Below are 25,517 nucleotides of genomic sequence, written 5' to 3' on the forward strand. Positions count from 1 at the left end.
ATATGGTGCTAGGAAAACCTGGTGAGAGTTCCACACTAACTGAATCATATGCTAAAGAGGAGTGGCAAAGGCCTTAAATGTGAAGCTGACATGGAAAGGATGGACAAACAACTTTTCCCTAGTTCGTGTCCTCTTTACCATCGCTCTCTTGCTTGCTGGCTGGCTCTTTTTCTATTATACCACAGCTCATCAAAAAGACAAAAAAGAAAAACAAAACAACCCCCTGCCCCAAACAAACAAAAGACGTAAAACCAGACTTGTCCCATAAGTTTTTGCCTTAACCCTGAAAGCAACAAGAAGCAAAAAGTTCATTCTTGCTTCTAACATCAAATTTTATTTTATAAACATTTATGAGGAAAGGAACCTTTATATACAAGACTCTGGATAGACATAACTAAGAAATAATAGTCTTTACCTTGGAAGTATTTAAGCAGGGGAGAAGCACAGTTAAAATATTTTTTTATAAAAAATACCATCTTCAGAAATAACTTTTCCCTGTATACATCCCCAACCAATCCACATCCTTTCCAACAGCACATTAATGGAGACCTATGAGCTGATTTGTTGTTTGGTCCAAGACATTGGGCAGTGTGGTGGGCATCATAGCTCCCTGAAGTCATTCATCAAACTAAAATCATCAGAGCTCATTTGGAAGCAGGAGAGCTCGGGTAAACAGACCTTTTCCCACTGCCACCTCTGGGGTAAAAAATACACTGTGCTTGCTCAATTCCCAATCCTTCCAAGTAAGTATTTTTATCATGCTTTACTCAACTGTTCCTATTTTATGTTAAAGCAGCTTTTGCATTTTTTAAAAAAAGAAAATATACTTTGTGTGTATGTTTAACTATCAATGAAAAATATACATAATCACTAAACTATGTTTAATTCTAAATCCAGCTCAAGATTTGAAACTCAATTAAGTAAACTATTTTCTTTGGTATATGAAGCTATGGTAATATTTAAAACTGGAAATTTTGAGGTTTTGCTTTTGAATTGAGCATACAAACTATCATGTAAGTAAACAGGAAAAATATCACCTCTTAATTCAATTGACAATACTTAAAATACTAAAAACCCAATTTTCAGGTGATGCTTTCCCAAACATGAACTTGGTCATACCATTAAATACATATACTTTTAGATCTAAAATATAACTCACAAGTTATTCTACATTTGTGTATTACCACAACTGCTTTCAGATAGAAAAGACTTCTATATCCAAAATCAGATAAAACAACTTGTATAGCTTTCAAAAATCACTGCAGCAATCTTGCAGGAGGTAATGGCATTATTTTGACCATGATACAGAAATTTCTCATTATTCCAGTTAGTTCTTACTGAAGTTACTTCTTAATTTTTTTGCTTGTAGCAAGTACAATTTCTGAAGAACACCATTCCCTCCCCCAATAACATAAAAACTATATTGAGCATTTCAATATATAAATGTGATAGTCCAGGATGGTAAAGTAACAAGAAAGTTCAAATAGTGATTTTTATAGATGTTTAAAACTACAGACCTGTGTTTCTCTCTTTTCTTCATTTTACTCTTTTACTGCTATAAAAAATTTCAAAAACTTTATCTTGCAGTAATTTTTTTGGAAGTCTGACTTCTATTATTAATTAGAATATTCATTTATTTTAAATCCATTATTGTCAATATTTTACCATGGCCACCAACAAAATATTTTAGAAACAAACTCAACTGATTTTTAAAAATTTATTTAAAAATGTTCTGGATGTTATTTGTACAGTGAGTTCAAATATCTTATTATATTACAGTGGTAGCTATTGGTGCTAAAACAATTTAGTAATATAATATCTTCAGGGAGTAGTTAACAACTAGAAAATAGACTGAAATAATGAGAATTTTACCTCCTTACTTAAACTCTTGTTCAAAAAAAAATAAAACCACAGCATATAATTTTTATGTTTTGGTAATGAAACAAAATCACTTTCTCATTCTTTTCAGTCTTTAAATGCAGATTGCCAAGCTTATAGAAGTTGACTCTGAAGAGATTTTCTGAAATTTTCAAAGCTAAGTGTTTAGTCAAGCAATGACCTCAGAGACCTAACACATGGCTTATATGTAGAACTACTGTCTTAAATATTAATTGTGGTGGCCATATTTTAAAAGATGGAATTTCTGAAAAAGTTCAGTTTATTCAATAAGGCAGGTTAAGAAAAATTAAACTCTACATAATGTGTCTTGCCTTGCAGAAGACCATCACTTTTCTCTATCAGCTCTATTCTTCACCTATTTCCATGTACCTCTTAAGATCTTTCAGAATCTTTATATTGTACACCTGTAACTTATATGATATTGTACATGAACTATACTTCAATTAAAAAAAAGTGGGGAGAAAAAAACATCTTTCAGAATCTTTCTGCAAAATTTCTCTTGAGCCATCTAAGGTGCTTATGTATTTTAACTTACAAAAAAATACCAAGAAATGTTTTCTCACAGAAAGTTTCTCCAAGATCAATTTAGTATTAATAAGCAGTTAATGATACTCGGTATGCAAGTTTGGGGGGAGGAAACAAACTTCAGGCAACAGAGTCATAAGACTCTTAGAAAAGTAGAGATGTGATCTTAATTTCTGAAGAAAACTTCAGGAAAAAGAAAAAGCGTAAATAATCGAAGGAATAAAATCTTGGAGATCAGTTGGAAAATGGCTGCAATAATCTGGCTGTAATAATCTAGCTGCAATATGCAGGATGAACCAGCACAGTGGAAGTCTGTTTTGCAAATAACCTTCAACCTGTGAGATAGAAATTTAATTTCCTGATGAGACATAGTTAGAGGGTTGTTATGAAAATGAAGTAAGTGGCAGTAGGTAGTGCTAGATGATTTCAGCTCCTTATTACTTTGGATGGGTAACATACAGGTGTTCTCAGAAATTGCTAGATCCATTGAAGGATATTTTTCACTTTTTAAAAAAAATCAAGCAACATTCAGATTTTATAGAAGGCCCTCTGCTATACATGTATTTTACTGCACTCAAGAATTTTGGGCATCTTTTATTGAACTTCAAAACTCTAGTTTCTGAAACCTGGTTGCTTTAATCTAATCTACACTCTACCACCAAATCATTTCCTTTCCCAAAGTATCAATTCATTTTCTTTTTTTCAAACTTTTTCTTTCAGTTAGTTTTTTCTGATTTATGTTTCTAGTTAGATCTTGAGGTAAAAAGGGAAAAAAATCAGGTCTGATATTTTTGTGAAAATTTTAGAGAATAGAAACATCGATGCTTTCAATATCTGCAATGCAAGAGATCCGAGATAGGAAACATTTCTGAGATTTAGATCAGCATAGGTTAGGTACTGTGCTCCCCATTAATAGCTAGTCATCTAAAGAAGGTCAATTTTGCTCTTAAAATGGACTTATTAGACTTTGTATAAAGAGGTTGGATTAGAGACAAATAAGACTTTCCACACTGAAAACTCACTAAAACTTAAAAAAATTAAATAGTTCAAAACAGAAAGTATAAAAAGATATTTTTAAGCAGGGCAAGATACACTGACACTAATACATCTTAATGAAAGATTGGTTAGCTTGACTTGGAACTATATTTCATGTCTAAACAGATGAATTAAGCTCAAAGGTTATTCCAAATACAAATATTCAAACCTGTACATAAAAGGCAACAATTAAGTTAAATACTGATTTCCTTTCCAAACCTTAAAAATCATACCAGGCTTCATTTCATCTGGTATTCCTTTCCCTTAATTTACTAAACAATAGAATTAACGTCAGAAGGAGAAAGGAGATAATTGTGAACAACATTTAGCCTTTTGAAGGTAATCAAAATAACTAGTTACTCCAGAAAAGAAGGCCAAAAGAAAGCGACAATTGATTCCAGAGAGAAATAAGAGAGTTGAGAACGTATATTTCATCATCTCCCAACTGGAAACCTGGGAATATATAAAACTTTGATTTTAAATTAATTGCTCTTTCTTATGGGAACCTATACTATGAGCGAAGTGGATCCTTTGAAGTTTTACTCTGGTTTAATTAACATGCTTATGGTTCTTTGATGACATGTTTCAAAATAAAACATAAATGGAAGGTAAGGCTGGCATACCCTCCCCTTAATGCTGATTAAAAAAAAAAAAAAACTGAAGCAGGCAACAATTCTTACTTTCCAATATTCTTAGAAACTTGCCACTCTGTTCTCTGTTTTGACTTCCATGATGGCAATACACTGGCTACTATGATGCTTTTTTCAATGACATTATATTAAGGAAGATTAAATCTCCAAAGGCATGCCTCCTTTCCCATTTCATTCATATTCACTCCCACATCTGGATTAAGTTCTATACATCGTCACTTAATTGGAAGGGATGTTATTATTTTTTAATTTAACAAATACGTCAAAAATCAGTTGTGTTATTATTACCAAGTTACACACAAGAAAAGTAAGGTAAGGAAGGTACTTTTTCCCAGATTTGATAACTAGCAAGTGGCAGACGTGGGTTTGAATCAGGCAGTCTGACTCCAGCACCCATTCTTCTAACAATACTGTTCCAGGAGAAGCCCAGTACAGACTCCAAGAGGTAATAGTAGTAGGTGCTAGTAATGTTTTTTGAAAAGATTTTTTCTGTAAAAAATTATTTGCTTCCAATTCTCTTCAATTTATTTTTTGGGGGAAGAGAGAGGAGGAGAAAGATCGTGGGATTTATATCTGTGTTCGTAATATATAATAAAATAATTTAATCATTATAAACTTGGTTTCTCCCATACTCCTAAGGGTACATTTGTTGGTAACTAAACAAACTGATTTTGATTAAACCTTCTTGATGATTAGTAAAGAAATTTTCTAGTGATAATTTGGCATACAGAGAGCCAAAGTCAACAGCCATGAATAGGAGAATCAGGACACCTATGAACTGTAGGATTTAGAAGTTATCATTACATCAAGAGGAAAAATACTGCTCCATTTACTACACTAATTAAAAGGTATTATAACATAGGCGCCAAACAAATTTATAATATTTCTGTATGTATCCTCACAAAACATCAAAATTTATTAATAATTGAATATTACTTTAATTATTAAACCCTTGGTGACAACCTTCGTTCTTTCACGGACCAGATAAAGCCACAAGGATTATAAGTTCTCACACTTAAAGATCCTCTGAAATTATCAAGTTCATTGGATGATAATATCACAAAATGGGAATTAGAGTGATTTCTCTGAATACGTAAGTTTTAACTAAATGCCAGTCCTCTGCCAAGTAACTGAATCATTGAAAGATAAGTGCTCCAGAAACAGCTTTAAGAATCTTCTTAGTCTTTAAGGAAATGAGCCATGTTGAGAAGGGGAAACCCAGTTGGAAAAACAAATACTCAAATTATTAGGATTGTTTACTCATTCATTCAACATGTATTTGTTAATTATATGTCAATTCCTGTTCTACAACAGATACAGAAGTAGGGTTCCCAATATATTATCAGGGTAGTTTTCACACAGAATATCAACTAGTGGTCATGTAAAATTAAGTTACCTTTCGAGTAGGCTCACATGGAATTTCAAAGTCTATTTTTCATAGAAAGTGGTTCAAAGAGATTGTTACTGGCATTGATTTGATTATTTTTTCTTTTAAGTAAAGCATATGATATTTTAAAAAATTCACTAGCTCAGTCAATTTAGCCTATTTTTCTCATGTGGCTCATTTCTGTTTAATATTTTCAACCAAGTTATAATCTTCATGGGGACAGAAGAACCTACAAATGTCTTTTTTAATAAGGGTATAGAAATGTGTGTTCATTACATGGAAGATAGGTAACTGATGAACCACTTTGATTGCAGATTGATTTTTATTATTCTAGGGAGAAGGCAGATATTACTATGCTCAATGCATATACCATGCCCTTTGTTCATCTTTTCCTCCCTTGAATCATTTACTTAATAGCTAGCACCCACCAGAAACCGGAAGAACACCATAGGGTGAAAGGTTAGCAGTTAATTTTGCAACATTTCCTTTAAAAAGACTTTTTTTTTAAATTTTGTAATCAAAATGGTGCAGAAGGATGAGATAATCTATAACTCTTTCATCCTTTATGGCTTGAATTTTATCGAATTTTTTAACACAACTCAAATGACAAATTAGTCATGCATCAGAATGGAATGTTATTTCCTATCAATGAACATCAGGTCTTACGATGAATAAGGAATAACTAGTTTGGACAGGGCAGGAAGACAATCTTCTACATATGGCAATTTTCTTTTTGAGTTTGGGTATCATTATGGTCTGTATCAGCCAGAATTGCCATTTAGTTTTCTATGAACTAGAACTTCTTACAAACAAGACAAGAAAAAAATCAAAGAAATATCAGATATATCCCCTCCCTTCAAAAGAAAACATTGATAAATTATACACATAACTATGATTACAGCAAAACAGCTATTATAGACAGTTAAGTTTTGTGCATTTAAAACATGTTATTGATTAGATATTTTGGACTTTAATTAGAAATTATTTAGACTAATTTCACAATAATTCTGGACAAAATAAAAACATTGAGCTCTTTTTTTTTGTTCATTGTACTTAAATGTAAATTCAGCTTCTTTTAACAAAAAAATATAATATTGGTGAAAATGATAACCTATTAATGTACTGCTCCTTGCTCTATATCAAACTAACAAATAAAAAAATAGTGTTTTCAGAATATAAATATTATAGTTTCAAAATTAATTACTATTAATAAAAAGTCATATTTATTGCTGTTTTCTCTTGGAGACCTTTTATACCCACCCAAGATAACCTAAGATTTAGACTATTCCAGATAAAATTTTCAAAGCATAAAATAATTTTCAGGAATTAAGTTCACCTCAGTAAATAAATGTGTATATGTAAATAGATACACATACATATACATTCTACTATAAATATATATTTATCTATAATAATATATATAATATAAATGTATTTATGGTATATATTTATAGTAAAATGTATATGTATGCATATACATATATATTTACTGAGATGAACTTATAATAATAAATATATGCATATATTCTACTATATTTTAACTTGTATCTCTGTAAGGCATGCTAGTTTTGTGAATTATAATATTTATTTCTGATTACCATGGTTCGTTTTTATAGCAGCTCTAGTAAAGCAAACAGAATTACAAAACAACAGAAATAAGGAGAGATGAAGTATTATGAAATCTTAAAGATAAAATTGCTTAAATATTACAGCAAGAAAATAGGCATGTGTTAACTGAAAAATAAAAAAAAATGGGTCTAGAGAAAAGTTGATGCATTCTTCATGAGGAAATGGCTATAAAGCTAACATATTTAGACAAGGATACCTAAGTAGAGGCACTTTAAAAATATCCTGAAGTAATTCTGAAGTTGTTTCCTTCCTGATATCTACCTATTTCTGATGGACTCAATGTAAATAAACATTTGCTTTTTTAAAATCAGCTTCTTCCTCTAAGGTGATTCCTTCTGCTGTTCTCAAATCCAAGCTGTGAACTTGACCTTCTCCATAGTGAGATCAGAATAACTCCATCCATTTTCATGGGTCAGTAAAGGTCAATCGCTACAAGGTAACATCCTGAGTTAAAGAGGACAGTATTTTGAAGTCAACCATATTTTTGCAAAGCCAAAGATACATAACATAGTAGTAAGGCAAATTAGTATTTTTTAAATGTTTGCATTAGTTTGTTTTTTCAGAGGCTTTCAGATATTTCACAGTTTTAAAAATGTATTTAATATCTAAAATAAAATTATGGGAAAAAAAGCTATTGCAGGAAGTTGGTTTTCTCTTCCTATTAGATGAAACTACACCTAATTAAGCAGAAGCACAGCAGTGGAATTTTGTAGTGTCCATTACATGTTTGCATGGTGAACAGGCCATCTATGAACTCATCTGAGAAGGAAGGTTACTGCCAGCTGGTGTCAAGAATAGAATCATTACTGGGCATTGTATAGTTGTCAAAAATAATAAAAAGCATCACTGACCTCAGCCAAATTTGGACTGGTTGTATAAAAACAAAAATAGTAGAAAGTGGTACCACTGTTTTTAGAGGCTAAACTGTCTTTAAAATATAACCCCTGAAAGACCTGTAAAAACAAATTATTATTTATTGATGATAAATTTCCATATTATAAGGGAATTTTGTAGTGCGATAAATATAAATAAAACCAGTTTTTAAAAAATATTCTGGAAAAATGTAGTAAACTATTCTCCCTGGGCCTCTCAAATGGGGTTCCATTATTTACAGAGATGTAGTTTCTTATAATAAGAGATAACAGAATTAGAGTGGGAAAAAAATCCTAGTACAGTTCATAGATCATTCTTTACTAACTATAGGATACCAATTATTTCACTGTTCAGGTTGGGGAGGTGCGATATCTTCTCCCTGCCAGAGTTAATGTGGGTATTATGTGAAAGGACTTTGTAAACTACATGTTAACACATTACTTTAATGTTATTTATTTTATTTAAAGCAGTTGCTTATTAGTGTGTAAATAATACCAAATGACAATCCCAGATTATTTACCAATAAAGACAATGTAACAAATATATTCATTAGCACTGGGCGATGTACTCAATAGAAGCTAGTAAATAACTCAATAGGTGAGTTGTTTAATAACATCTAAACAACAATTTAATCTTATTTTATTCTACAACAAAGAACTTTTCAATTTTTATTGGTAATGTTTGTGTTTTCCTAGTAGAGTAAATCATCTTAAATTTGAATATAGAATGATAGGAACCCTGGAACCAAAAAAAAAAAAAAAAAAAAAAGGACAGAAAATGGTAACAAAAATCTCTCTAAAACTGTTCGCATTACTTTCAAACAAATATATATCCTTAGTGTCAAAATATTGGATCTTATTTTGTTCATATATGAAATTATGAGGTTAAATATGTTCAGAATCATTCCAAATTATTCTTTGTCAAAGACAATGGTTTAAATTTTTTCTACACCATAAAATTTCAGCAATCCATAAGGACTTTAAAAATATTGATAATTGAGTTTAAAAAAATTGATAATTGAGTTTACAAAGATGCATATGTGGGCCAACCTATAATTATAGTTACATATATGTAATTAATAACAAAAGCAAAAGAATAATGGTTAAAGGTTTAAATATTTTCAAATACTTATGTAGCATCTACTTAAAATAATACATACTAGTTCTCTGCTTCAGAAAATATTTCCATTAATAATAGTGATGCTGAGTCCTTGTGTCACGTAGTTCAAATATGCATGAGTAAGTTATGTAAAGCAATCACTGCCTTTAATGGTTTAATTAAAGTGATTCTATTCCATATTTAATCTACTAGAGAGAAAAACTGACTTCTACATTTTTGACACCAGATCTACATTTTAAAAATTATGTAAAGGGCTTCCCTGGTGGCACAGTGGTTGAGAGTCCGCCTGCCAATTCAGGGGACGTGGGTTTGTGCCCCGGTCCGGGAGGATCCCACATGCCACGGAGTGGCTGGGGCCATGAGCCATGGCCGCTGAGCCTGTGCTTCCGGAGCCTGTGCTCCGCAACGGAAGAGGCCACAGCAGTGAGAGGCCTGTGTACCACAAAAAATAAATAAATAAATAAAAATAAATTAAAAAAATAAAGATTATGTAAAGACAGCTGGAAACAACCAATAATGTAGAATTAATAAATTAATGTTGCTATATCACATAAAAAATACTACACCACAATAAAAAGGAACAACCTATTGATATATGCAAATGGGGAAAATCATATGGACAAAATGATGAGTAATATAAGCCAGACAAAAATGTATATGTGCTGTGTGATTCTATTTATATGAAATCAAAAACTGGTAAACCTAATCTATGGCGATAGATATCAATAGAGCATGAAATAGTCTGCTGGGATGCTGGAAATTTATAAATCTGATATGAGAGATTACATGTATGCATATGATTCCATATACTTACACATATGTAAAACATTCACCCAGCTGTATGGTTAAGAATCATGTATGTTAAATATCTCCACTTAAAAAAAAAATTTAATCTCATAAAGAAATAAAAACTTCAAAGGACTATCTTCAATTTTTCAGAAAGGATGCTAAGTGAACATTTCAACAAAACTCATTAAAGGATCAGAGTGATCTAGGATATAAATCAAGGATGAAATTATAAACTAGAAACTTTTAATAATGTGACTTTACAGAAACAATAATTCATGGCAAGGTTATATTCAATTCTATGTACATTTTATTAGTCTTTTTCACATTTAATAATGAAGCTAAATCCCCCTTCTATTCTGTTTCCATACCACTAATGTTTTAAAAAGAGGAAAACAGAACATTTGCTAGCTGGATATAAATGAGGCCCTTATGTAAAGAAAGGAATACAAACTTGAAGGGAGGTTTATATTCAAAGCCAACTTTCCAGGCTCTAGTATTATTACCATGAGCAGAAAAACCATTTTTTTTTCCCTCTAAGTCACAATTTTCTCCTGGATAAAATAAGGAAGTTAAAGAAAGAGCATTCAATGATCACAGCTCTAAAAGGCAATAAATCAAATATCTGAGTGTTGGAAAAGTGATTTTGGACCAAATTTTTCAATGTTCATCAAGATATTTTGAAAAAATAATATCCAGCATTACATAAAACTTAACTGAAGTAAAATAAACAATTTTATAAAATGCATTTTACGCCCATATCCTCATTTCTTTTAAGTCTTACTCTAATCAACAGAAGTTAGAAATCTAATTTTAAAACTTTTACTAACAAGTGGTCTATAATGTAGTTCAAGTTTCTTTCTACACAGCCTGTGATATGGACAAACTGAATTTTAAAGAGATGCCATCATCTAGTGGGAACACCTACTTCAGAGCAGTGAAGCACTATGGGAAGCATTCTGAGTCTCCGCTTCTGTGGAATGCCATGATAGTGCTCTTCTCAGGGGCACTGGGTGTTATTGATGACCACAAGGAAAACTCACTGCGCCTCTCCAATTCCTGTACCTTTCTGGTTATAATAACATATATGTTAAAAAAACAAGCTAGTGAAATTTCCTGACTGAGAGAATGTTTTCCCCCTATTGTACTATTCCACAGCTCTTAATATTTTAAGCCACTGATGTGCAAAACAGCCTCATACTAGAAATGCAATCGTTACCCATATACATCATCATTTCTTTATGGAGAAAAACTCTTATGATCAAAATTGTTTTATTGGTCACTGGCTATTGCTTAACTTAAACAACGTTAAATGTACTTCATATATTAAAAAATACCTATTATATAAAATATCTCTCACTATTCCCCATCTATGACTGATTTTTAATACTTTCAGAACTTTGTTTCTTCAACTGTTAAAAAAAGAGCTTTTAAATCAGAGAATTATATTTAATGTTCCTCATACTCTCAAAGTCAAAATCATTAAATTTATAGTGCAATGGAAAATAGCATGGACTAGAAGCACCATTAACACAGGTTCAAATCCTAACATGGACATTTACTAGACCAGGAACTCTAAGAAAATTACTTAAGCACTCTAAGAACTCTCATCCATACAATAGGGATAATTATTCCCACCTTTCATGGTTAGTTAAAGGATTAAGGGAGATGAGCTATATGAAGACCTCTGCACAGGATCTGAACCACTGCATCAATAACTGATCACATATAACACTTTCAATGGCAGAAGTCAATCACTTGAAAAAAAATGTTGTAGGCAGGATAGATAAAGGGTTCCATCAGCATACTCCTAACCAATGAGTCAGTTTTCTAATTACCTCCAAGGTCAATTTTTTGCAGTTATTTTAGTAAAACTCTTAGAAAAGCAAATTATTGTTGAAATACTGATGGATTGATTATAATAAATCTCTGAGCTTACACAGGGTAAAAGCCCTTTAATTCCCTGGCCAAATGCAATCATACAATCATTCACCTTCCATTTCCCCTTCTTCCTTCAACCATCAACACACCTTCCCAGAAGAGTTTTAGAAAAGTTTGGCTATTCCTAGCTGCAAAGAAAAGAAGTCTATTTCAAGCCCAAAGAAACTTGGTCAAGAACACATCTTTACCGACTCAGAATTGCCAAAGCAATCCTGAGGAAAAAGAACAAAGCTGGAACTAAAAATAGAACTACCATATGACCCTGCAATCCCACTCCTGGGTATATATCCAGAGAAAAACATGGTCTGAAAGGATACATACACTCCAATGTTCATTGCAGCACTGTTTACAATAGCCAAGACATGGAAACAACCTAAATGTCCATCGACATAGGAATGGATAAAGAAGATGTGGTATATATATACAATGGAATATTACTCATCCAGTAAAAAGAATGAAGTAATGCCATTTGCAGTAACATGGACGGACCTAGAGATTCTCATATTGAGTGAAGTAGGTCAGACAGAGAAAGAGAAATATCATATGATATTGCTTATATGCAGAATCTTAAAAGAAATGATACAAATGAACTTATTTATAAAACAAAAACAGACTCACAGACTTAGAGAGTGAAACTATGGTTATCAGGGGGAAAGGATGGGGTGACAGGATAGTTAGGGAGTTTGGGATTGATATGTACACACTGCTGTATTTAAAATGGATAGCAAACAAGCACCTACTGTATAGCATAGGGAACTCTTCTCAATGTTATGTGGCAGCCTGGAAGGGAGGGGAGTTTGGGGGAGAATGGATACATGTATACGTATGGCTGAGTCACTTTGCTGTGCACCTGAAACTATCACAATATTGTTAATCGGATATACTCCAATATAAAATGAAAAGTTTTTTTTTTAAAAATAACAAAGCTGGAGATATAACCCTCCCAGACTGCAGACACTACTACAAAGCTACACAACCAAAACATCATGGTATTGGCTCAAAAACGGACACAGAGATCAACGGAACAGAATAGAGAGCCCAGAAATAAACCCATACACCTACAGTCAATTAATCCTTGACAAAGGAGGCAAGAAAATACAATGGATAAAAGTCTCTTTAGCAAGTGGTGTTGGGAAAGCTGGACAGCTACATATAAATTGATGAAGTTAGAACACTCCCTCACACCACACACAAAAATAAACTCAAAATGGCTTAAAGACTTAAATATAAGACATGACACCATAAAACTCCTAGAAGAGAACACAGGCAAAGCATTCTCTGATATAAATCGTACCAATATTTTCTTAGATCAGTCTTCCAAGGCAAAAGAAATAGAAGCAAAAAAAACCCCAAAAAAACAAATGAGACCTAATCAAACTTAAAACTTTTTGCACAACAAAGGAAACAATAAACAAAACAAAAAGACAACCTACAGAATGGGAGAAAATACTTGCAAACGAAGCAACCAACAAGGGGTTAATTTGCAATATACAAACAGCCCATACAACTCAACACCAGAAAAACAAACAACCCAATCAAAAAATGGGCAGAAGACCTAAGCAGACATTTCTTCAAAGAAGATATACAGATGGCCAACAGTCACATGAAAAGATGCTCAACATTGCTAATTATTAGAGAAATGCAAATCAAAACCACAGTGAGGTATCACCTCATACCAGTCAGAATGGCCATTACCAAAAAGTTTACAAATAATAAATGCTGGAGAGGGTGTGGAGAAAATGGAACCCTCCTACACTGTTGGTGAAAAATGTAAATTGATGTGACCACTATGGAAAACAGTATGGAGGTTCTTAAAAACCTAAAAATAGATCCAGCAATTCCAGTCCTGAGCATATATTTGGAAAACACAAAAACTCTTATCCCAATATGAACCCCAATGTTCACAGCAGCTCTATATACAATAGCCAAGACATGGAAGCAAACTAAGTGTCCATCAACAGATGAATGGATAAAGAAGAAGTGGTGTGTGTGTATATATATTATATATACACACACACACACACACACTCACAATGGAATACTACTCAGCCATAAAAAGAATGAACTAATGCCATTTGTAGCAACATGGATATACCTAGAGATTATCATAATAAGTGAAATAAGTCAGACAGAGGAAGACATATGTGCATAGCATATGTGCTATCACTTACATGTGGAATCTTAAAAAAGGATAAAAATGAATCTATTTACAAAATAGAAACAGACTCACAGACATAGAAAACAAACTTATGGTTACCAAGGGAGAAGTGGGGGAATGGATATATTAAGAGTATGGGATTAAAAGATACACACTTCTATATATAAAATAGATAAGCAACAAGGATTTATTATACAACACAGGGAACAATATTCAATATCTTGTAATAACCCATAGTGGAAAATAATCTGAAAAAAATGTATATATATATAACTGTAAAACTGGATCACTTCGCTGTACACCTGAAAGTAGTACAATATTGTAAATCAACTATACTTCAATAAAATAAAGGTCTTTATCTGCTCAGGTAATATTAATGACAGTAGTTTATTGCTATTGAGTATATAAGTAGCTCCAAGTGAAATGCATGGATTTTTTTTAAAAAGCTGATTTTCCATAGATGTATGTTCATGGTCATTGCTTATAATCCAATAGACAAAGACAGTTTACTAGTATTCCCTATTTTTACCAATGTACTTACATCCTACTCTTGATATTTTCCTTACCACTAGGGAAAGAAAACATAAAGATCTCTTACACACATACACACACACACATCATCTTGTGAACATGCACACACACATAAACATATATTTCAGCTGTACTTGGATCATTTTGCATGTTGTCAGGGAGGACATAATGTAAATGGCATAAAGGCATAGAGTACATAGAGGGGATCTACACACTTAATTGATTTGCACAAAACCTGCTGCATGTTTTGGTCTGGTTGTAATTTCCAATACATTAATGGTTCTGCTGTCACTTAGATATACATCGTCCCAAGTACTCATAGATATTACTTCCCTTTAACTAGTAAACCTAGTAATGATGCTTCCAATCCAATTTAAATCCATTACAATTTAGCTCATTTCTGTGAAATTTAGAAGAGCACAGCTGTACATTTTGAACATCTGTAAATTACTTTTGATTGCACTTTCCTCAAATGAGAAAGGAGAAGCTCTACCTGCAATGCAATTTGTATATCTGACCACGGAAATGCTAGTAAATGCCTGTGCTTTATATATATAATTTCATTTTGGGCTACATAATCTCATCTCACTATTAATCCAGACTTTTATGTGATTTAGCTACTACAAGTTTCATCTTGAGTAGGCATTAAAATGGAAGATGAAAACTGTAAGATATTTGATTACTCTTAAGTTGTTAACTTATTTAAGAGTAGGGAACAAATTTCATAGGTAGACTGGCTAATTCTGAAAGTAGAAAATATGCAAATACTACTACCTTCAAATTTAATGATTTGGGTATTGAAAATTAAAACAAATTCCAGATATGAGGTAGCCTAATAGCTTTACATTTTATCTAAGACCAATTCATTCAATAAGCCCTTTGTCTTATATCAGACATTTTGAACTGTTGATCACCAAAGTCAATTACTGGCCTCTAGTAACAAATAGCAGTTTCTAAATTAAATTTGTTGGCACAAAATATGTCAATAGAAAAATATTATCATTCTATAAATATTCTGAACTGATTATTGCTCTGTTTCATCTGCCAAAATTACAAATCGTTCTTTATTTCTACATCCTTGTTGATTCATTTCCTGACAATCGAACATGTTTTAGAAATAGCTAAATCACACTTGAACAGAGATTTTCTGTGCATCAACATTTTAACTGTCAAGCTACCTGAATGTACCTAAAATTGGCTGTTGACAAAAAAAAAAAAAAAAAAAAATCCCTCCAGAGAATATTTATGAATGAACCCTAGGAATGGAGAGGAAAGAACATGTGATCAGGTTAGAATCCTAAAGAATAAGCACTGGCAACATACATATAATTTTCAAAAACTGCTCCACTAGCAAAAAATTCATATCTAAATTATTATGCCTTATGAAGAATGTAATAGAAAAAAATTTAAAGAATGCTTTTAAAAAGTAATTTACAGATGACATCTCAAATAAAATTATAATAAAGCTAATCCCACATATTTAATTTCAGGAAGATTGCTTCTTTCACTGTTTAAATATTTTGCACACATAACGTATATTGATATAAACTATTTTGATCACAATACACAGTTTAGTAATTCACAAGTAGAAAATGCATGTTGTACAGTTTTCAGCAACTCAACCTTTCATGCACAACTGTCCGCATTCTTCAGGAAAGTGCCCAGGTTTAGGCAAGAATGAAAAACTAATTATCCTTGTTAAGGCTGAGTTGGCTTGGTTATTATGCTGATTTGGCCAACTGATTGAGCTGACCTACCCAAACTGTGATTTTGTTTTTTTAAATCACTATACAGAGAAGAACACTGCCTTTGCCAAAGAAACCCCAATCACGGACCCTCCAGCGAACAACAAGAAAGAATGTGTTCTGCAACCCCTCTCTGTAAAAATTTCTGAGATTAGTGTTATGGGGGCTCTGAAGCAAGACTAGAGGATTTCAACAGGGAAATGATTGCACGGGCCTGAAACACCATAGATCATACAGACTGGACCAAAATCATCCCTTTGCCACCACTTTCTCAGCAGTTCTTAAGTGAAGGCTGCTCTCAGAACCCAGTGGGTATCTTTCCAGTTTGTTGTTTATGTATGAATAGCAAGTTGTAATTAGTTGCTATAAAAATACACCATGTCATTAATCTTCATCTTATTTTCTATTTTAGTTTTTTAAACTGAAGTCCACAGAAAGCCCATGTATTCCTCACATTTACATAAACATTAAAAAAATACACAATCATTCCTTTCAAAATCTCTGCAAATAGTAAAGTAGTTGATAATCACAGGAAAGAAAAAAAAAATTTGAAATATTTTCAGGCACCCCCCAACACACACATTATGACCTCTTAAGTTAATGGGAGAAATGGAAAGCAAGGCACGACTTAGTCTCATGATATTTTTAAGGAGAACTGTTATGTAACATTTCAATAATAGCTAAGTGGAGGCAATTATAAAATTAGTAAATATTAATAATTTTTAAGCAAATGATGGCATTCTACATTTCCTATAAATTAGTAAATCTTTAAAACTAATAATGGTCGTATATTTAGAATCACTACACAAACATGTAAATGACCACTAACTTACACAGGATATTCATTGCTTCAAAATATCAAAATCATCAGATTTGATGTGATCTTTATACTGACTCATATATAGACTAGATCTCAATAAGAAACTCAAAATCTTCATTTATTCAGCGGAATATGGAATAAGAATAAACTTAGAGCCTACTACTACACTTTCTGGCCTAATGCTCACAAGACAGATATCTCAGGATGTAGGCAGATACTCAGGTTGGCAGACGTACCTGGACACATAAACAACAGAAAACTAAAAACTAAAGAGTTTTTTAGAAAAAATTTTGAGCACCAAAAAAGAGGCCTTTTGCTGATCTTGACTCTGAAAGAAGACTATACAGCTAAATATAAATAACCATTGTTTAAATATATACTAGGTCAGGTCGCTTATAAAATAAACCCTACCATGTTTAAAAACGATATCAAATAGCAATATTTACTTTATGATAATTTAAAAATTCAACCATTATTAAGTAAAAAATGCAACAAGTGCAAATCAACCATTCTTTTATATGAAAAAGTCAAAACCAGAGAACATTATTTTTGTTCACTATTAACTGTGTTTAAATCAAAGCATAACATTTAAAAAATTACTTGGTTATCTAATTTATAGTTAAATATTAGCTGTGTGGTAATATGACATTTGTTCATCTCATAAAAGAATAATACACTGCAGTTATTTCTGTGGAAAAATTCTGACGAATGCATTTTTTAAATTGTAATTAATTCTTTAATGTTCAAGATTTATTTTATTAATTAAATGACAAAATATTTATCAGCAGTTTACACGAAAAGTATCTCTTGACTTTTAGCACATAATTCCTCCAAAACAACAAAGGTCGGTTTCTCACGTGCTTCACCATCTATGTTTGTTATTGCAAATCCAAGTTCATCCCACATATACCAATCTTTTATGGCAGAGGTCACTGAAGTTGTGCCAAAATTCAATACTTATATTCTATCTAATGCAGCGATACATTTATCTCATTGCTGGAATTTATCATTTAGAACAAAGCATTTCATTTAAATGATAAAATGCTCATCCAAAATGCCCTGTTGTAACATTTCTCACATTTTAAAAATCGTGGATAAAACACTGCAGTTTTAAAGTTTCCTTTTCAACAAGAATTATATTTTATACTTAATTATTTAAGAGCTCTTTTAAATGGGGGTGGTGGGGGGGAGAAAGCATTTTATGTGCCTGTTGCATAATTGAAACAAACCAAAACACTGTCAGACTTAAAACGGTAAAGGCCCATAATCTAAATTGACAACTACAAATGAAATTCACTTTCTCTGAAGAGTGAAGTAGTTTCCGTATGGTAAAGTGGAATAGGTTTTAGTATTTCCAAAAGCTTGGGAAAAATGCTGAATAAAGCAAATTATTCCAACTGTTCTTTGTAAATAAATTTAACAAAAATATCAAAATATTTTTCTTTTTGAAAGTAATTGCATCCTTAATATTGTTTTAAAATGTCAACTCAGTGAAAAAATGTAATCAGTGTTTTGCATTTATGGCCCCAAAAGGAAAATTAGCTAATAAGCCTGCTAAAAAGCCTACACTTTTGAAATATGCAATTACAATTCATAGCTATAGCAAAAGACAGTAAATTTCTTAGTAAATTTAGCTAAAGTGTATAACAAATTTTTCTCACTACTTATTTGTTTCTCCTTCAACTCAAAAGTGTTTGTCAGTAATTTTATAGAATTAAATTTCTTCGGAACTCACAAACTAACATACCTGTGTACTTTAAAAGTTCGATATTTTATGGCATTTATTTTGCTATGGCCTCTAATTAACCAAAAAATCCCACAACAACAGCTAAAATCATCAGCTGAAACATTTTTCAGTATATTTTAGAGAAACATTCTGTCAATTTCAAATAAGCAAAATAATTAATTAAAAAATAAAAAAAATGGAAACAAGACAATATTGTATCTATGAGAGCTAAGATTAAAATAAAAATAGAATTCAAAAAATAATGTTTTAAGCAAGAACCCTGCTGAATAAGCAAGCTATCTTATTTTTCCTGCACCTGTTTGATGATAGTAAATGATAAAAATGTTCCTGCTTTATGCAAATTTTGAAATATCTAACTTATATATTAACTTCTTTTTTTAAGAATATGGAAGATTACATTAAATGAGAATTCAACTGCTAACTCACATGGAAGTACAGAACTTATCCAGGTAAATATCTATAAATAGTAGATATGTACTGCTCTTTCCCAATTTATAGCATCTCTGTATTTTAATGATGACTGATAGGGTAACTTCAAACACTCCATGCCTCAGTGCAACTAATAGCAATGTAAATACAGCAATACCAAAAAATATTTTATATATACATAAATTATATATATATTTAAATTGATCTGAAAGAAATCAGATGCATTTTCTAATGCTAAAATTTACTTAAAGTTAATTTTCTTTTTCTTTATGACCCCAATTAGCAATCTTTTATACTGTGTAATAAAAAAGAGAAGATAAACATAGGGATAAATATATGAAAAACATACTTAGTAAGACAGCTCTAACTCATGTTTCTTTAAAGAATAAATCAGGCTCTCATCAATATTTTAAAAAGAAATATGATTATTGTAAAGTGAAAAATAAAGTTTCACTCTAGATTACCACAGACTAACATATAAGGCAAAATAGCATTTAGTATAATAGGATTTCTCAAAAAAAAACAACAGGGCAACCGAGTTCCTACTTTTCTGCTTTTAAATACACTGCAGTGTGTCTATTATTAATGTCTAAATATATTGCTGAAAATGGTTACATAAAATCTGAGGTTATTAATATCTGATTACTAAGGTATTTCATTGCAACCTGTGAATTTAACTCTTAAAATACTGGAGTATAAAGTAACGTATCGGCTTACATGACAAAATCCAGTTAAATAAAATAAAAACTGACAGTTCCGAAAATTAGATGAAAGTGCCTTTGACCTTTCTTTCATAAAAAAAAATCATCACTTTTATTGCAAAACAGCAATTAAATACAATTATTTAAAGTTATTCAGTCATGTTTATATATCAAGCACTTTTAAAACATTTGTTATAAATACCATCAGGGTGTTAATACACTTTTAAAATTGTAAAAAAGTGCCAACATTTTTTAGAATCCCAAACACCATGATATTTAAAATATACAAAAATCCCATTTTAAAAAAGGTTAAGCTGAATTGTGCGCACAGCAAAACTTCTAGAAAACTTCATTACTTACTGTTCACTGAGTATTACTTACAGAGATTAACAGTTTTAAGAATTCATCTGTTATTTATCCTGAAGTGTTTTGAATAACCCTTTCGTACTGTATACGTCTCAGTGTGATGACCGTCCCTACTCTGGTCTGCTGAGAAAAACAAAAAAATCGGTAAACCTTCTTCTTTAAGATTGTTCTGTTATAACGTATTTTAGGTGGCCACAAGCAGGAATTCATAATTCACAAAGCAACAATATAAGGAAAGTTTTTTTAAATGTTTGTTTCATATTTACTGTATAAAGTCATTTTGACATGCCTACACAACTGGTTATGGAAGCTCTCAGACATGATTCCTAATAAAAATTTTTTTTTTTTTTTTTGCTCCAGGTTCTTTAGAGAAAGCTTGCCGCTGGGAAGTTGATTTTGGCCAAGTGCCAAAATCATGTGCAAAGGGGCCTCATTAGGGATTCATGGCAGCCTTCAGCACTAACAAAAAATGTGACCCAACAGGCTAAATCAGCGACTAAAATTAAAAAGTAAGAGACAAAGACAACTTACTTAATATTCCTTCCAAAGCAACATTAAACTTTTTTTGGTAATTAAACCCTTGTTAGTCTAATGCAGCGTTCCTCTGTCCTCAAATGATTGTACAATTACTCTTTAAAACTTGTCAATTTCCCTTCTAAATACACTTTCTTTCTACGGCAGTTTACAAAGATTTTGCTATATAATAAAACCCTATATCCAGTATAATCAGTTCAACAGCAGAAAACAAAATCTTAAAAATGCAGACTACAGTATTCCCTTAAGATTTAAATAAACAAACAAAAAATAAGCAAACAAATAGTACCTTTTAAACTTCTACAAAAGTGAACAGGCACACTCCAAACTCACGTCGCTTGTGATGAATCATTCTCACTGCCCAACTTTTCCCCAAAAAAGTAGATTTGATACGCAGCCTTACCTAGATGTCTTCTGGCTTTTCTGCAGATCAAAAAGTTTCCTGCCTAAGCACACAGATATTCTTTCACAAACCATAAAGGGCCTTTTATGAATCCAGCACTGTAACAGGCTGCCTTCCACACCACGTTGAGAGCCCAGTGTGCCAGCTCTCAAGATAAAATACATTGCTAATACACAATTAGTGGGAGAGGTTGTCTACTGGAGAATTTATCTTAACGAAAGAAGGAAAAAGAAGCTTTTTTTCTTTTTTTTTTTTTTTGGAAAAAGCAAAGAGGGTGCGGTCAGATGTTAGGTTTTGCCTGAGAAAGGGCCCTACACTGCACTAGTACCTAAATACTAGCAGAAGCTGCCTGGGAAGAGAGCCAATGGAAGGACTTTGTTTGACCCAGCTGCCAATCTCCCCTGAAGCCGTGCGCCAGACTAAACACTCACACTATTTTAACTCAAATCAGGCTACAGCAGCTGTTTGCTTTCCGGCTCTGAGCTCTGCACCCAACATGGCTTGTGCAGTTCACCCAGCGAGCTCTGCTAGCTGCCTGGCTAAAATCTGTTCTGGGTTGGGATTTGTCATTGGAGAGCAAAATTTAACCCTATTCCTCGTGGTAAATATGAACTGTTTGTTGTTCAGCGTTTGGATCTTGTAGTTTGGAATAATTTTGTGATCTATTTAAAGAAGAGTGATATTTTGTATCACAGAGGAAAACTGAGATTTGAAGGCTATAGAGATTCATATATTTCTTTGAAATTCTAACATAAATTCTTCTGATGTATTCAAATTAACACTAAAATAACCCTTGTGTGTAACAATAACAAGACTTATACCAAGCACTTCTAAGAACAAAGATGGTACCCATTCAACCCAATCCAAACTTCTTTGGCCCTACCTAGATGGAAAGTTGGTATCACAGGATCAGAGACTCACATCATCCTGAGAGTTGGTACTTACTGCTTAATGCTCTGGAACATTCCTCCAGAAGCAACATCTAAGCACACAGGTAGTTTGTTTTCCTTATATGGAAAAGTACAAAGTGGTCCAATTTATCTTTCCTAAATTTCTAAGCTTATTTAGCTATTAGGCTGAATGTGAAAATAAATCCTGAATTGTAAAAGATTAAAACATGCCCATTGGTAGTCTAAAGTGAAAAGGAAACTAAAGAGAAGTTAGTCAGGAGAAGCACAATTTAAATAATAGTCAAAATTATCTGATGTATCAGGGAGAAGAGATCTGATAACTAAGAGCTATTGCACCCAAGATAGGAGACAAACATTACATATATGCAGAAAATAAGTCAGGAAGTCATTCAACATGTGGAAGAGGTAGAGAAGTTGAGAGGAGTGTGATAACATGGACTCTAACCAAGTTATTCTTACTCCTGACCAAATTCCTCATTATGGACAACAATGGTGAGAGAAGACAGAGGGATTTTAGTTTCTGTTGTTGCTTGGGGGTAGAAGGATGTCTCTTCATTTAGGGCAAGTAGCCAGTAAGACTTTTATTTTTTTTAACATAACTAATTTGGTTCACACTGCAGTCAGAAGATGACCAAAAAAGAAATATTTCTGATATACTGTAAAAGTACTTCCAGGGATAGTTTCAAAAAGTTGTTTCTTTTGCTTTAACGGAGAGTTTACTTTGTTTCTATTTCTGCCCCCAAAATAATGTTTGTTTTCTTATCTTAGAAATGAGAGAGCAAAGTTACAAAAATTATCATTTTATAATAAAATGTTATTTTCTCAGATAGAAAGTGAAGATGCTTATAGAGAGGTTGAACTATTAGGTTTGATGAGTGCACATAAACTGAAAGACCCAATTCATTAAAAATGCATGTCAAGATAATATTGATAATATTGTATAACAGGTGAGTTATTATCTCATCCTGAAAGTAATACACATATTAACCCAGAAGATTCCCATTGGATCTGGCTTCCTACATAGCAGAGTATAATTAGCTGCTAAAAATTCTAATGGAATCAAATAAAATGCTGGGAAATGGTTTCTTTTGTGCCTCTTTCTTTCAATTCAAGAAAATATTCAACAGGTTTCTCTGAATAGTCTATTACAATCTACCAAGAAAATTATCACCCATAATTACACAGCTCCGTGTACTTCTGCCGTAGCTATAAAATGGTGGCCCTGTAGTAACATTTGTTCATCTCAGTAATTACTTCTCTTACACTGCATTCTGCACTGCTATCTTCTCCTTAGACACTTGTGCACAAAGCAGTTACTTCACATCACGAGTGTTTTGGGCTGAATTGTGTTCCCCTCCCTCAAAATTCATCTATTGAAGTCCTAATTCTCAGAACCTCAGAATGTGACAGTATTTGGAGATGTGAACTATTAAATGAGGTCATGAGGGTGGGCCCTAATGCAATATAATTAGTGTCCTTACAAGAAGAGATTAGGACACAGATACACACAGAGGGAAGACCATGCAAAGACACAGGGAGAAGTCCACCTGCAGTCAAGGAAAGAGATTCAGGAGGAACCAACCCTGCAGGCACCTTGATCTTGAACTTCTAGCTGCCAGAATTGTGAGAAATAAATTTCTGTTTTTGAAGCCATCCAGACTGTGGTATTTTTTATGGCAACCTGAGAAAACTAATACAATGTCTAAGTAAAAATGAGTGAAAATTATCATATCGTTGATTGCAATTTGTTTCTATACTCAGGTGTTTGATTTTATTCAATAGAGCATGTAATTTATGAAGGAAGTGTACATTATTTACATTTTCCAGGAAAAGGAAAAACTACATATGTGGCAGAGTTTTATATAAAAGCTGTACATGGTGTTAAGAATGAAGAAAAATATGACACAGTTGTCATTCTTTCATGATACTTCTCATTTTCATGTTTTGAACAGGAATACCATGCTTAAGCCATTGTCTGGTACATAATAAAATTCTGTGTGCACAATTAGCAGGCACAGACTTTGAAAAGAATTATGGAATAAATAGGTGCTTAGCTTTTCCTTTAGGACAATAAAAAATGGAACATAGACTTCTGATTTTGCAAGATAGTTTTGATCCATGGACAACTTACAGTTGAGGCCTGGTACTAGATAAAAATTTCATATCAAGAGGTGGAAATATAAAAGGTTAGTCTTTCTAAGGGGAGAGTTCAAATGACTTTTACAAATGGAATAGACTCTAAAGGAAGATGGAAAAGAAATGTGTGTGCCTTGAAAGAAAGTCTGGATAAAAGCAAAGGAGGTGAGACTGAAAATAATCAAAGATAGAATAAGTCAAGGGGTTAATCAGAATATCCCCAAAGGAAGCCATATTTGTCCAGATGGTTAAGAATGGACATTCCACTTACATAAAGTTGGAAGCAGCAAGATAATGATGGGAAATGGATTCGAGTAGGAATACTTTTGCTGTTGTGTCAGGCAGAATTCTAAGACAGCCCTAAGATTCCCACTCCCTGGTAAACACTTGTATACTACCCCAGAAGTTGGGCAGAACCCATGAATATGATTATTTAGTTGCTTTGTTGATTAGGTTATCAACCTCTATGTAAGAATCAATGATATCTCCATGTAGAGTTGGTAGAAGGAGAAAGAAGGAGCCAATATCCAATATACCTGACCAGAAGAAGTAAGGAAAAGATGACTGACATTATCAAAGAAATGAGATGCTGTTTTACCCACCAGCTGATGTGGAGGTGAACATTCATTCATCTTTTGATTCACCTATCCTCTCAAAAATTCTATTTAATGCTGACTTTGTGTGTGTGTTTGGTGGGGGGACCACAGTGCTAAGTGTTGTGTGGGATGAAAAAACAGCCCCTGATCTCATGTTTCTGTCTAGTAAGCAAACTGATAGCTGAACAGTCAATTCTAAAGAAAATTGGCACTGTTTTTGTTGAGCACTTCAGAATGCTGAAGCATTAGGTAATGTTAAGTGGTTTAGTAAATGTCATAGAGTGTTATGACAATATTGATAATTATCACATGTTCAAGTACTTTTAATAAACAAGTTACTGTATTGTAAAAACTAGTATATTTTTGGCCACCCAACAGCTTCATGATGTCATTGTCTTAAAGTGCCTAAAGACATCATTATTTCTGTGAAATTATGAATGTTAGTTTCTCTTATTTTTTTTTTGGTAAGCAGTTCCATTATTTTCCACGCTAGTTGAGACCAAAAAGATCACGTATCTCTTGAAATCCTAACGTTTAAAAAATAAAATCCAAGACATCATCACTGTGCACAAAAGCCCATTATTACTCCAAAGTAA

General features: G+C 32.5%; 1 long non-coding RNA gene across 1 annotated transcript in view; it reads right to left on the reverse strand.

The window, feature by feature from the left end:
- LOC308617646 overlaps nucleotides 1–21,406 on the reverse strand; it is a 118,166-nt gene extending 96,760 nt beyond the window's left edge. The window contains exon 1 of the long non-coding RNA XR_014015902.1: nucleotides 21,279–21,406. This is a non-coding gene — a long non-coding RNA (uncharacterized lncRNA). The remainder of the gene's footprint in view (nucleotides 1–21,278) is intronic.
- Nucleotides 21,407–25,517: the final 4,111 nt, after the last annotated feature.

Source organism: Mesoplodon bidens, assembly GCF_964165515.1.
Source record: "Mesoplodon bidens genome assembly, chromosome: 5".
Taxonomy (NCBI): Eukaryota; Metazoa; Chordata; class Mammalia; order Artiodactyla; family Ziphiidae; genus Mesoplodon; species Mesoplodon bidens.